The following is a 13,904-nucleotide window of genomic DNA, read 5'->3' on the forward strand; positions in this document are numbered from 1 at the left end:
ACAGCACGACTTTCTGGAGCACGACTCTACACACTACAACCAAAATGTTGTAGCTTGCGAGGGAGCAGGCAACATACGTATACAAAGCAGGCAACCAGTGCCTGCACCCAATATTGCATAACTCAAGTACACTTTGTTTGTGCAATATTTTATCGATGATTTTATGTTTTCAATTTGGTATCCTACTCGACACGGTCCACTCTCAAAGGGTATATCAACCATATCTTACCTCGAGAGCAAGGCTCCATACAACCAGGGTTCCATGAACATTGACCCCTATCTCTATATGCATTGGATGTATATTTGTTTCATAGCTGCCATTTGATAGCTTAGCTGTAGATGCTATCTCGCTCAATATTGGGCAATCTCATGATTATCAATAGCAAAATTTGGCAAGGCCGATTTTCTAGGAAATTTTGACACAGTCGATCTTTTTCTGCTTGACATATGTGTGTCACCAAGAGAATCTGTTAGCTATGAGCACTCAGGTTGCGTTCTTCTCTCATCTTTTTGGCAAGTTATTTCATTACGTACAAGACATGCATATATGACACAAGAGGGCATACGTGCATACATGACAACTCTCTCACCACAATCTCTCGCAAAGCAAATATGGCTATGAGCCGGTTTGGAGTGAGTTTTTCCTTCCAGATTTCATGACAACTAGTCACAACAAGACGACCAGGTTAGACGATTTGAAGTTTTCCTTGTTTTCACGTTTACTTGGAAACTCTTGTCGGTTATGCAAAGCAAAGTGTTTTGACCGTATCACGCAAAGAAATGCTTCTATCGTGTGCCACGATATAGCCCATTGCCTTCAAATCACGGGCATTGGCACACAACTTTGGGGAATGGTTACAATAGGAATGTCATCTCACCAAATCCCTACTAGTACAGACTGTGCAAGGCATTTATGATTTCGTCTTTTTTGGTTGAGGCCGTTACTGTAGCCCAGGGCTTACACTTTTGCATGCAAGGCATGCTAGCCAGGTGGAATGAAATCCACTGCCTCATGGATTATGCTTTCTCTATAACACCAGACACTCTGTCAAGGACAAGATAGTTATGGATTGTTTAACATGATTTTTGGTTGTTGTAAACGCACAACACTAAAAAGAACCTAAAACTTGGACTTGCTTCACAGGCAAAGTGCCAATGCTAAGTCACCCTCATACAATCACGACCCCTACAAGGTAGGTGGGTCAAAATGTGTTTTGTGTTTTTCTGTTACCTCTCTCGATGAGAGAGTCACCAGAAAACTATGGAATGCTTATAGGATAAGCTGCACATCAGGCATAAGATGCAAATTGGGTACACACTCTACAAAGTTAAGGAAAGTTACTCAACCCAGCATGCTCTCCTTCGATCTCTTTCTTACTTCTCTTGAAGAATAATGAAAACTTTGTAAGAAGCATACATGTTTTTCTTGTGAGTCAGCCTGAGCCAAGGTGCTCTAAACGCTCAGTTAGAATTTGGCCAAGCCTCCATCTCTATTCATCTTCATCAGTTCGTCGATTGAACACCAATTGACATAAGGGCTATGAGCCACACAGGCTGGCTAAGAGCCATTGTCAGATCTAGGGTAAGACCCAACTGTTGGCATTCCTTGGGTGATTGTTCTCTAGCTTGAACAGATCTACCAAGTGGACTCCCCATCGATGTTAATGGCCAAGCAAGTGTCTTGCCATTACATATGTTTTTGGGTATTTAGCACTACATGTTTTGGTGCGACGATTGAGTTGAATTTTTTATGAACTTACACTCGCTAACCTATAACACGACGTACAGATGCAGCAAGCATTTCAAACAGTATGGCTGTCCATAAGAGCTAGGAGTCATTGTTTGACACCTTCACACTTTGTTTTTCAAGAAAACTATCTGCCAAGGGGTAGTCAAATAGTTCTTTCCAAACTTTCACCAAGGGGGTTGGTTTGGCAAGATATGCTCAGGGGTTTGGATTGCCAAGGCAGCATCCAGGGTTACAAGTTCAATTTCTTTATCTTCACTAATCTCTACTTTCAGTAATTAGCAGGTCAAAGAACTTTTGATATAGTACGCTTACAGGTTAAGGGATGTACTTGACTTCCGGGTAAGTATCAAGTAATTTCTCCCTCATGGTAAGTACATGTTTTTTTTTAGGTTTATTTTCCTGTCCAATTAAGTTTGCTTAAGTTCTATACACGGGATGTTTGCGCTAGAAGTCTTTCATCCAGCTTTCTCTTTAGCCAAGTGACAAGGTCATGGAAGAGCATAGCATTTTGAGAAAATAGTGTTATTTTCTCTCTTCCCTGTTCATCAAGATACCATGATGGGTTTGACTCTTGTTGAAACAATTACATGGTACGGTTCTGATTGGCACATGTTGTCACATGGGACACAACATGTTCTAGGAACTCAAGGAGTTCAGTTTAGCCCGTGTGGAGCAATGATAATGAGGGCCCTCTCACTCACGTCGTCAAGTGTTTTCAGTTACCTCCACACACAAGTACATCTCGTACTTGATGGATGTCACTTTTCCTCACATCCTTATTTGAGACATATTCCACATGTGGAGAATATGAGTCTCTGGGACTGACACTGGTGCCTTATAATTCCTAATGATGTGTCGCGACAAAGTCCCTACGTGCTGGTCGCATCCGTTCATTAGGCCATTTGGAGCACACAAATACCAGGAACAATTTCAGTGGCCAGAAATTGTCGGGTATTAAGTACAAACTTGTTTCTATTGAAATTTTTGTGTAACCACCTTAACGGAGAGTCATTTCTACATATAGCTAAGTATGCTAAGTTAATGAGAATGTATCATGGTTGGTACCTAGGTGTGACTGAGTTTTCACATTCTGTTATGGTCCAACTTTTGTTGCAAGGATTTCACGTTCGTATCATGGAAAGTCCTGTCATGAAATTGAGGTTCGGATATGTTTGTGTTAAATGCATGCACACTAGGTGTTATGGGCCCTACTGTTTAACACAAATTTATTTGGAGCAGCATGCAAATTCATGGACTTTGTTCTCTTTGCAACCTTTTGCCTTTCAAGTGAGATTTCTCTTGCAAATTTATTATGAGTTTACACCCTGCCATTTGAGATAATAGTACAGTATGGGTGTTGGTGATTGGATGGTCTAAACTCTTACTTCACTCCAATTCATTTTTAACCTAGTTGGTTGTCTCCAAACCATATCGAGTATATGGCTGAAATCTCACTTGATGAGTCATAGTTTGTCAGCCGTGGAAGACTGTCTGTAAGTGGTTGGGGAAAAGCATCTCACTCTTACTGTTGCTATTCATCCCGCGTTGGATGGGCAGCTTACAAGTATTTTTCTAGTGCTAAAGGATATGCTAAGAGCATACATTAGCACAAAGCATTCTGAATGGGCGATTCTCTCCCTATTCTAGAATTTGCTTAGGTTTTCAACTTTGAACACCTATTGTGGTGGGGTTGGATACCGATTCAATTGTTTTATAAGTCAAGGACTTAGGAGGTGTGCTGACAAAGCATGTTGGCATGTAACCTTCATTAGGGGTGAACATGTAGTTATGTGTGTTCCAAAATGTTTAGAGTTCTGACATGAGGATACCCCCTATTTTGTCCCTCAGTAGCTATGAGCTTTTCCAGATACTCATGCAAGTTGGAAATCTGGCTCACAACTTCATGGCAAGTTGCTCCAAGGTTTTCTTGCATTTTTTCAGTATCTTCAGAAAGCCTGAAAACTGGTTATGTCTTTAGATACCTTTCAGTTGTGATTACTCTTTTAAAGTACTCAAAGTGAGTTATAAATTGAGTTGCCATTTAGATACAAGTGGTTGCAAAAGGACAACAATGTTGAAAATCAAGATGTTGCTCTTGGTTTCATTGAACCTCCTCACTGCACCAAGTATCAATCATACCAACAATCAGTGTTCTTACGAAGATACTACCTACTTCTATTTTTGAGGACGAAAACACTTCTCCAATTGGGGAGTAATGTCAAGCCAAGGGCCACCCTGGAGGTCAAGGACCTGGCCAAGGGCCGACTGCCCAGTGGAGAATGGATCCTGCAACCCAAGGGGCTATAAAAGGGTGGTTGGGCGGAGGATCAAACACGACAGTTCCCAGGGTTTTACATCTCTTTCCTTACCTACGATGGCACCTTTGGTGCTAAGAACAAAGTCTTGGCCTTTATTCAATAGTTAGATGCGGCGTTTGGAGATGAGGGTTTCATGGAGTCCTCTAAGCTATGCCATGTAGCTATGCACTTTCAAAAGTCCACCAAACAATGGTGGTCTAGCCTAGGGGCCCACGGTGAATCTCCACAAACATGGAAAGATTTAAGAGCTTCCATTATGAAGCAGTTTTTGGCCACCAATGCCAAAGACAAAGTACTCATCGAATGTCAAAGCTTGAAGCTCTCTCCCTACGAATCCATTCACAAATATGTAGGCAAGTTTTGGGACTTACAACTCAAAGCCACTGTCTTCAAGAAGTTGAATTTTGGAGAGAAAAAGCTACAATTTTGTGCAGGCTTAACTGAAGAAATAGCGGAGTATGTCAACTCCCAAAGACCACGCACTATATTGGCGGTTATACACCATACTATGGTGGCTTCTCGAAACAATTTCCAAACGGGGGCTAAAAGAAATTTTAAGCCCACAAAAAACAAGGGTTGTAATGAGCCTAAGGGGAAGGACAATGTCCAAAATTCTCCTAAGAGAAACTCCAACAAAGCTAAGGAGAAGGGAGTTTACAAAGGTAAAAGCAAACTCTCTCCTGAAGAGCTTGAGCGTTATCACAAGGATAAACGTTGTTTCAAGTGTGGCAAGCAAGGGAATGCGTACCATGCTTGTTCCAAAAAGAACACTCGCCATGAACCTCCTAGAGCTACCTTGGTCAAAATCCAAGAGGAGGAAACTCACCACAAAGGATCTCCTCTATGACATGCTTGGGGAAAGGTAAGAGAACATGATGCTTTTATTCTCTTTGACCCTGGTTCTACTCACAATTTCATATCCACAGAGTTGGCCACCAAGCTAGGCATACAAGCTTACGAGATGGGAGATGTCCTACCCGCAGATGGTGCTTTCAAGGGGCAAGAAGCTTCAGTCACTCCCTTAATCCGAAAATTGAGGCTTCATGTCCATATCTATGTGGACAAAGAGGACTTCTTTATCTCTCCTGTCAAGCAGAAGGATGTAATCCTAGGGGCACCATGGTTTGATCGCATGGCTGCCAATGTTAAATTCGCTGAAAGGAGAATCTCCTTTAGGTTCAGGGAAAAATATATGTACATAGATGCTAAGGAAATGGGTAACACCATACCCATTGTACATATGCAAGCTTTCAATAAGTCAATAAAGAGCTCTATTTCATGATTTTTATTAAAGACTCTCAAAATGAACCTAATGTTTTAGCAAAAGAAAATATACACAATCAAAAGGAATTAAAGTTATCCAATTTTCTCAAGGGGTTTCAAGAGGTCTTTATTGAGACGACATCCCTTGTGAGCTACCTCCTAAACGAGGCAATGATGACCATGCAATTGAACTTCTTCCAGGAAGTTCACCGCCTAATAAACCTCCTTATATAGTTTCTCAAGATCAACAAGAGGAGATTATGCGGCAAGTGCATGAGCTAGTTGAGAAGGGAATGGTTAGGCCTAGCTCATCTCCATTTTTTTCTCCTGTGCTATTAGTGCAAAAGAAAGACGACACATATCGTATATGTGTCAACTATAGAGCACTAAATAGGATCACTATCAAGAATAGGTTTCCCGTTCCACGGGTAGAAGACCTATTTGATAAGCTACAAGGGTCCACCTACTTCAGTAGGATTGACCTAAAAAGTGTCTATCATCAAATAAAGATAGTTGATCAAGACATTGTAAAGACTGCATTTTGCACTACGTTCGGTCTTTACGAATACATTGTCATGCCTTTTGGCTTGACCAATGCACCAGCCACATTCAACCGCTTGATGGAGAAGCTATTCAAGCCTCACCAAACCTTTACTGGAGTGTTCTTTGATGATATCATCATCTACTCTAATTCATTAGATGAACACAAGCAACACCTCCAGGTAATATTTCAAGTTTTAAGAGAGAATAAATTTTATGTTAATCGAAAGAAAAGTGAATTTTTCTTACAAGAGATTCAATATTTAGGTCACATTCTCTCTCAAGATGGCATCCAAATGGATCCATCAAAGCTAGAGGTAATAAAAGGATGGCCTAAACCAAGGAATCTTCATGAACTAAGAAGATTTATAGGTATGTGTGCATACTATAGATGCTTCATAGAAAAGTTCTCACTAATAGCAGGACCATTACAAGACCTAACAAAGAAAAACGCTAGGTACACATGGTCTGCCAAGGAGAACAATGCTTTCGAAAATCTTAAAGAAAAGCTTAACTCTCAACCTGTGCTTACACTACCAGATCTCTCAAAGCCATTTGAGGTCCAATGTAATGCTTGTGGTGATTGCCTTGGAGTTTTTTTGCTCCAGGAAGGGCACGCCATAGGCTATGAAAGTCGAAGGCTCGACCCTGTTGAGCAAGCTCTGGGCATATATGAAAAGGAACTCCTCGCAATTCTACATGCCTTAGACTCATGGAAGCACTATTTATTGGGGACTCCTTTCATTCTGCAAACGGATCACCAAAGTCTTAAGTACTTCATGACGCAGACCAAGCTCTCCAACAAAAATTTCCTTTCGCAATTTCATTTTCATATTGCTCACATTGTTGGCAAGCATAATCAAGTATTCGATGCACTCTCAAGACGGCCGAGAGTGAATGTGGTTTCCATGGCAACTCACAATGATCTATCTTCTATGATAGATGAGTATGCTATTGATCCCAATTTTAGAGATGTGATTTCAGCCCTTGCATTAGGGAAGAAAGAGGAACCATTTACTATACAAGATGGTTATCTTCTCTATGGCAATAAACTATGTGTTACTAACCCACTACATGAGAAAGTAATGTATGAATCCGATGCTCCTCCTTATGCACGGCATAGAGGGATTCATTCTACCCTGAAAGGGATTGAAACATATTTCTATTGGCCTATTATGAAAGTAAACATACAAGAGTATGTTTCTAAATGTGTGGTATGCCAAAAGAGGAAGTTTGATAGTGGGAAGCAACCTGGATTGCTTCAACCTTTGCCAATCTCTAATTCACCATGGGAGAGCATATCCATGGACTTAATCTTTGGATACCCTAAGTCTATTCATGGGAATACGAGAATATGGACGATAGTGGACATTTTTATTAAACAAGCTCATTTTATAACTGTCAAAAAGACTATCAAAGCCCATCAAATAGCAACCCTCTTCATTTCACAAAGCTTCAAGGACCATGGCTTGCCAATGTCCATTGTGTTAGATAGAGATCCTAGAATGACCAATAATTTTTGGAAGGGTCTCTTTGAGAATTTAGGAACAAGGCTAAACTTCTCTTCGGCCTATCACCCGCAAACGGATGGCCAAAGTGAAATAGCTAACCTAACAATTCTCGATCTACTAAAAGCCTATGTAACAGAAGTAGATCAAAGATCCCAATGGGATAAGTACTTACCCTTAGTGGAGTATGCCTACAATAACACTGTACATACTTCCACGAGAAAAGCACCTTTTGAGGTAATTGAGGGAAGATCAAAAAGTCCCCTGCTACTTAAGGTACATGGGAAGATCTTCGCTGGTTGCAGATGAGTATAGCCGAGACCTACAAGAATCTTTCCAAAAGATTAAGGATGCTATCTCTATCTCACAGCAAAGGAAAAAGGCTGCTGTTGACAAGCACAAAAGAGCCCAAGCCTTTAAGGAAAACGATTGGGTCTTACTCAAATTTCCCAAGGCTCGATTAAGACACATGACGGGCAATAATCCTACGGGACACCAAAAGTACTATGCTAAGTTAGCAAAAAGGTACTATGGTCCCTTCCAAATTCTTAGGCCTATCAACTCAATTTTCCCAGCCATTGGCTCATACACAATGCTTTTCATGTGAGCCTACTAAAGCCTTACAAAGGAGAGCCACCTCAAGAACCAACTATTGAAGACCCACAAGAGATTGAGGACCAAGAAGAGGTGCTGCAACCCGAGTCCATCCTTCGACATGAAGACAAGGTACTAAGAGGTGATAAGACTATCCGACAATATCTTATTAAGTTTAAGAATTATCCTTTTGAAGATGCTAGATGGATGCAAGGCATACAATTAAAGGATAACCTAAACCTTGTCAATGCTTACAATGCTTCTCAAGAGTAAGCAAATGTACAAATGTTAAAAATGAACAAAGTTTTTGTCTTATAAGAATCTCTTTTTCTTTATTGTGCACAAATGTGAAGTAGTATGCATGCTTAGATCAAGTTTGCGGAGACGACGTCTCCCAAACGTCACCAAGTAGAGCTTGTCACTCTACTATGGAAGATTGATAGGACTAATGTGCAAACATGCTTGCGGTAGCTTAGGCTCTCAAGCGCCAAATGGACTAATCATCCATTCTGGAATGATGTCATAGGGTACCATAGGGATCCTCTACCCGCTAGAAAAAGGACTAATGAACATGCTTTATCTTCTCTACCCCATAGTCGAGGACGACTATGATTTCAAGAGAGAGGTAATGTCATACAACTAATATCTAATCCTCCTAAATAATTTTCTCATGTTAAACTGATCATTTAATATGGGGAAGTGCCAGGGGAGAAAAAGCTAGAATATTGGTTAAGTTGGCAGACCGGCCACAATAGGGATCCAAAGGAGGGAAAATAGGGATCCAAAGGGGGGGCATTTGCAAAAGAGCTATGTGCAACAATGGGCTCAAAGACCATAGGGTTTAGTCCATTAAGACTTCCAAAATGCTAAGGTTCCAAAATTCAAAGGTTGTTTCCAATGGTCAAAGGCTTAGGAAATTGGATGCTTTGTGTGTGTCCCAAAAAGTCTTCACAAACTCCTACATAGGAGGGTGTGAGCCCAAGAAGTAGGGAATGAGAGAGAAACACACACACACACACACACACACACTCACAAGCTTCCTTTGTACACGAGGGGAAAGAGGGACACATGTCAGCTAACTAGGCCAGATGCCCACAAGGTGTACTCAAATCCTATTGGATGGCCATGGAGGTGGACCAATGAGAATTAGGCTAGAGTAAATCTAGTTTAATAAAAATAAAAACACTTAATAAAAGAGCCAATAGGAATCAAGCTCTCTAGAAGACTATTGGACAGTCTCCCAAGGGGTACAATGAGCATTCAGCAGCCCAATGGCTTGCCTGATTCCTATTGGCCAGGAGACAAATGGGTCCAATGAGAGTTTAATTGCATTTATTAATTACCTAAAGCACTCACAAAAGGGGAAAGGGGGATACATGTAAGAAGGCTACCACTTATGCTCCTGAAATCCTATCGGGCTAAGCCTGGGGAGGTCCAATGAGGTGCTGGCAAGAGCAAATAGCAAGAGGGGTCGACCAAGAGAGAGAGAGGGACTAATTTTTCAAAGGGGGAATTATCCACACACACTTACACAAGCTCATGTGTAAAGTAAGAAGACTCTCTCTCTCTTCTCAAGCTTTAATGGAAAGCTTATCACCTACTCCAAGCTTGTGACAAGGGAGGCCTACACCAACAACTCTTGGCTTTGTGATGCAAATCCAACCAAGATCCAAGCTTCAATGCATGCTCATCTCCTCTACCATGCTAATTACTAAGCAGAGCTATGCTAATATGAGTGATTATGTGAGGAGATGTACGTCTTTCTCGTAAGACTACTCCTTCTTCCACTCAATCTACTCTCATACCCCGCTAGCTCTCACAATCTTCAAAGGTGTGTGAGGTCTTGGGTCTGAGATCGTGAGGGAATTGATGTTGTGTTTGATAAGTGTTTTGCTTAGTGCTGGAAGTTTCCATCTTCATTGCACTAGCTAGTATTGAAGGAACACAAAGAATTGTATTGTAAAATGTCTCTCTTGATGGGAGAAACCATAATACAAAGACTTTTCGAGGGGGGACCGGCTCCATGCAAATCTAGTCCTCAGATATTGTCAATTGCTTAATTTCTCTCTCTTTTGAAGTATTGTTCATGCTATCTAACTAGGTGTTATGCTTTTTGTTGCTCTCTCCACCCAAGCACTCTTGTTATTCTTACTATGTTCATGCTATTTTCCGCTACACACAAGTTACTAGGCCATTAAATGTTACAAATTCCCTCGTTGCATCTATACCATGTAGGTCTATTCAATTTTAAAATGGGTCCTATTAGATAGAATCAAGAAAGATGTCGTTGTAGCTTTGAGGACAAAAAGGGGGAGGGAGGCACGTGGAGGAGAGTGAGGGAGATAGACGCTAGGTGGGAGCACAAAGGCCAATTATTCCAATTTAAAAAAAAAAAAAAAATCTTCTTCTGAGGAAAAAAATAGAGTAGGATTTCTTCTTGTGATGAGACCCTTGCACAAATGCACGTGAGTGTATGTGCACGTATGTGTGTGTGCGAGTGTGTGAACCAGATGGAGGACTGGTGGTAGGTCTTGGTAAGGGTTTGTGCAGACTTGTCTCTCGCTCTCTCCATGCTACAGGTATGTAGGGGTCCGTCTCATGCTGTCGTGTGTGATGAGAGAGGGTCCTTGTCTGGTGTGCGATCTTGAACAGCAGACCCCTTGGGGTGACTATCACTATTAGAGGCAGCAGAGATGCAAATCATTAGAAAAGTTGCAGTAGCCACTGCAGGGTCACAATTGTAGCCAATAGAAGAGGGCTTGCCATGGTGGAGAGGACGAGTGCAAACAGATGAGGGTGGTGGCGTGGGAAGGCCACAAAGAGATGGCAAGAGACGTAGAGAGTGCTTATCCATGAGTGTGCGTACAAAAGTGACTGTATATACTTTTAATGGGTACTTTGGCTAGCATACACTATTCTTACAAGAGGATTTCTAAAAGATGTTTTCTAGAATTTGTGTAGCTTTTTTTTTTGAACTGGACACTTATATTTCCTGTTTTGTTACCAAACTAGTGTTAACTAGTAGTCCTCTTCAAGATTTTTCTAAAAAGAGACTATCTTATTGAGCCAATATGTAAGTTTTTTATGTGTCCGTATTTCTCTTTGAAACCTCTATCAAATTATTAACATTTTTAGGAGTAGTTCATCCAAACTCCTTTCCACTGTAGGGCCATGATTATTAATACCTTCTTCGTCCGTTACATTACCTTCATATCTCCACTTCTGCAACTATCCTGGAAAAACTGGAATTCCTTCTTGAAGCCAATCAAGGAGTTTTTTTATGGAAGAATAAACTGACAGCAGGCAAACCGTGGCAATTGGGTAAATGGACATCGGTTGCTAAACCTAAGGCTCAGGGTGGTCTAAGCCTTCTTGACCCTGTTACTCATGGTCTGACTTTTTGTGTAAAACTGTTTTGCACCCTTGCCAATTAAGATGAGAGTTGGGAGTGTATGGCAAGGGTAATAATTATGGAAGCTCACAAAAAGGCTAAAGGTGGGTCATGGGTGGGTCATGGCTCAACCTCAGCATACATAAGAGGCTTCTACCCCCATTGGTGTAAGGGCTCAATTAGGTGGATTTACTAGGAAGTTTTTGGAAAAATGTTGTAAACCTACAATTACACTCATGTGGAAAGAGGAGATGAGGTACTAGAAAGGAACCGCTAGTCATTGGTCTCCTTGGGTACACATAGTGGAGGCTTGGGCCAAAATAATCATTGGATTGAAATAGCCAAGAATCTCAACAACAAGGGCTTTGGCACCATGGAGTCCTTTTGGGATTATCAGAAAGGGGGTTGGCAATCCATGGAGCATCTAAAGTTATGTAGCAATCTCTCCCTCCAAGAGGAGATCCTCATTGGTGGAAGGTTACTAGGAAAACCTTACCCTTCCTCCTTGCTCCACATCAGTTGATTAGAAATCTTGGAAGTGGTATGGAGAAAGGATTTTTAGTTCACCCAATACTAAAAATATTTATGAGAAGCTTTGCTATACATAAGATTGGGTTCATTGCCTCAACAGGATTTTGGACAAAAAATGGACAGCGAGCAAATGGATCCAAGTAGTTGGAAACATTTGGAAGACCAAATGTGAAGGGAGGGACAAAGTTTTCCTTTGTAAAGTACTTTTTGGATTCATGCCTACCTGGGATAAGGCAAAAGTGAGAGGCTTAGGCGAAGGTAACTATGTTAGTCACAAACACCTGAACGAGACTCTCATGCACTTATTTCGGGGATGCCCGATTATTAGAGACTTTATAGGCACCGTCCCCAGGTGGGTCTACACTCACTTGGACACTCCCTTCTTTAGACGCGACCTGAAAATGGGCTCTAGGTGCATTGAAAATGAGGATCTCCTCTCTGACATTTGTATTGTTAGAGCTAGAGCAGTTTGCAGTCCAGAAATGAGATGCTCTTTTAGAAGAAGCATGAGCTTTTGGACTCGAACTTGGTTTTGGAATCTTGCTAGTGGCAAATCATTAACAGAAGGAATCAACATTGCTAGCTCCATACGAATGGGTAGCTAGAGAGGTGGACAACGTGCTTTTAGAGAACCCTCTGCAAAGGATATGCCACGGGTGTTTGTAACATTTTGTGATCAATTCAATTCAAGATCGAATGAGCATTTAAAAAAAAGAGCATTTCATTATTTTCTTAAAGACTACATCAATTTTTTTAACTTTTCTTAAATTATTTGATTATCTTTGAGATTTATCTCAAAACTAAGCTTATCTTTAAAATTCTTCTTAAAGATAAATTGGTTTATTATATTTTATTTATTTATTGTTGTAGCTCACCTTCTACTTCCTAACTAGGTATAGTGGTGTATGCTAACAATGAGACTTTATATTTCATTGCTTATTATATTTATTTATTTTTTATTGTAGCTCACCTTCTACTTCCCAAGTAGGTGTAGTGGTGTATGCTAACAATGAAACTTCAAGCCATATGTTGACAACATCCAAGACTAGAAATCATTTACCTCTTCTTCATGAGCATATTTTTCATTTACCATGTATAGGTTCATGGGTTCTTTATGAGTTCTAGATTGTATCTATTATTTCACTTTATGTGCCTTGGGCGGTGCCGGCCGGGCATATAAGTGAATTGTAGGTCATGTGAAAAGAGAGATATTATTTTGCGAGAAAACCTAAAGTAGAGAGGAGAAGAAGGAGGCTATGGAGGTGGAAGCTTAGAGCCGCATGTACTCTCTTCACAAATTGATTAATGCATGCATTGAAGTCGAGTCCTCTTGTTTTTCTCTTGCTTTACACTAATGTTGTGTATTAGTGTCTTGATGTGTGTAGATTAAGAACTAATCGCTCTCTAATTATTGTCTGCCTATTATGTGTTTGATTATGGTATTGTGTGCATGATTAGATTAGTGTGTAGATTATGATTCGTGCATGCATTGGCCTAATCGTAACCCCATGAGCTTGGGTGAGCTTGCGACTAGGATGTGCCTACAAGGATTAGTAGAGAATGTAACAAAGAGCATTGTGTGATTTGCATAAGGTTTAACGTGTGTGCAACACCAATTCCTTTTATTAATTCTCTCTTCTCTCTAATCTAGATGGCCTCTCATGATTTTCCCACTCATTTCTATCTCATTACTCTCACATACTCACCCATGTGTGATGCTTCAATGTTCTAGCCGGTCATCCGCAGATTGGTAATTTTGTTGATCCGTTGGAACTATGCTACAAAAAAGCCAACACCATACGGTCGCTTGTTTTATAGTAGTTACAAAAGATATTGTTTTGATCGAACTATTTTACGACCAATACATAAATTTTGATCGAAAAATAGTTTGATCGAACTCTATTTTATACGGATATACATATATGATAGGAGTGTATAGCATATGAAAACGTGTTATATAAATATTTTTTGATATACAAACATATAAATGCAACTTAGAGGGTGCAGTA

Source organism: Adiantum capillus-veneris, chromosome 18, assembly GCF_014529385.1.
Source record: "Adiantum capillus-veneris isolate H3 chromosome 18, ASM1452938v2, whole genome shotgun sequence".
Classification (NCBI taxonomy): Eukaryota; Viridiplantae; Streptophyta; class Polypodiopsida; order Polypodiales; family Pteridaceae; genus Adiantum; species Adiantum capillus-veneris.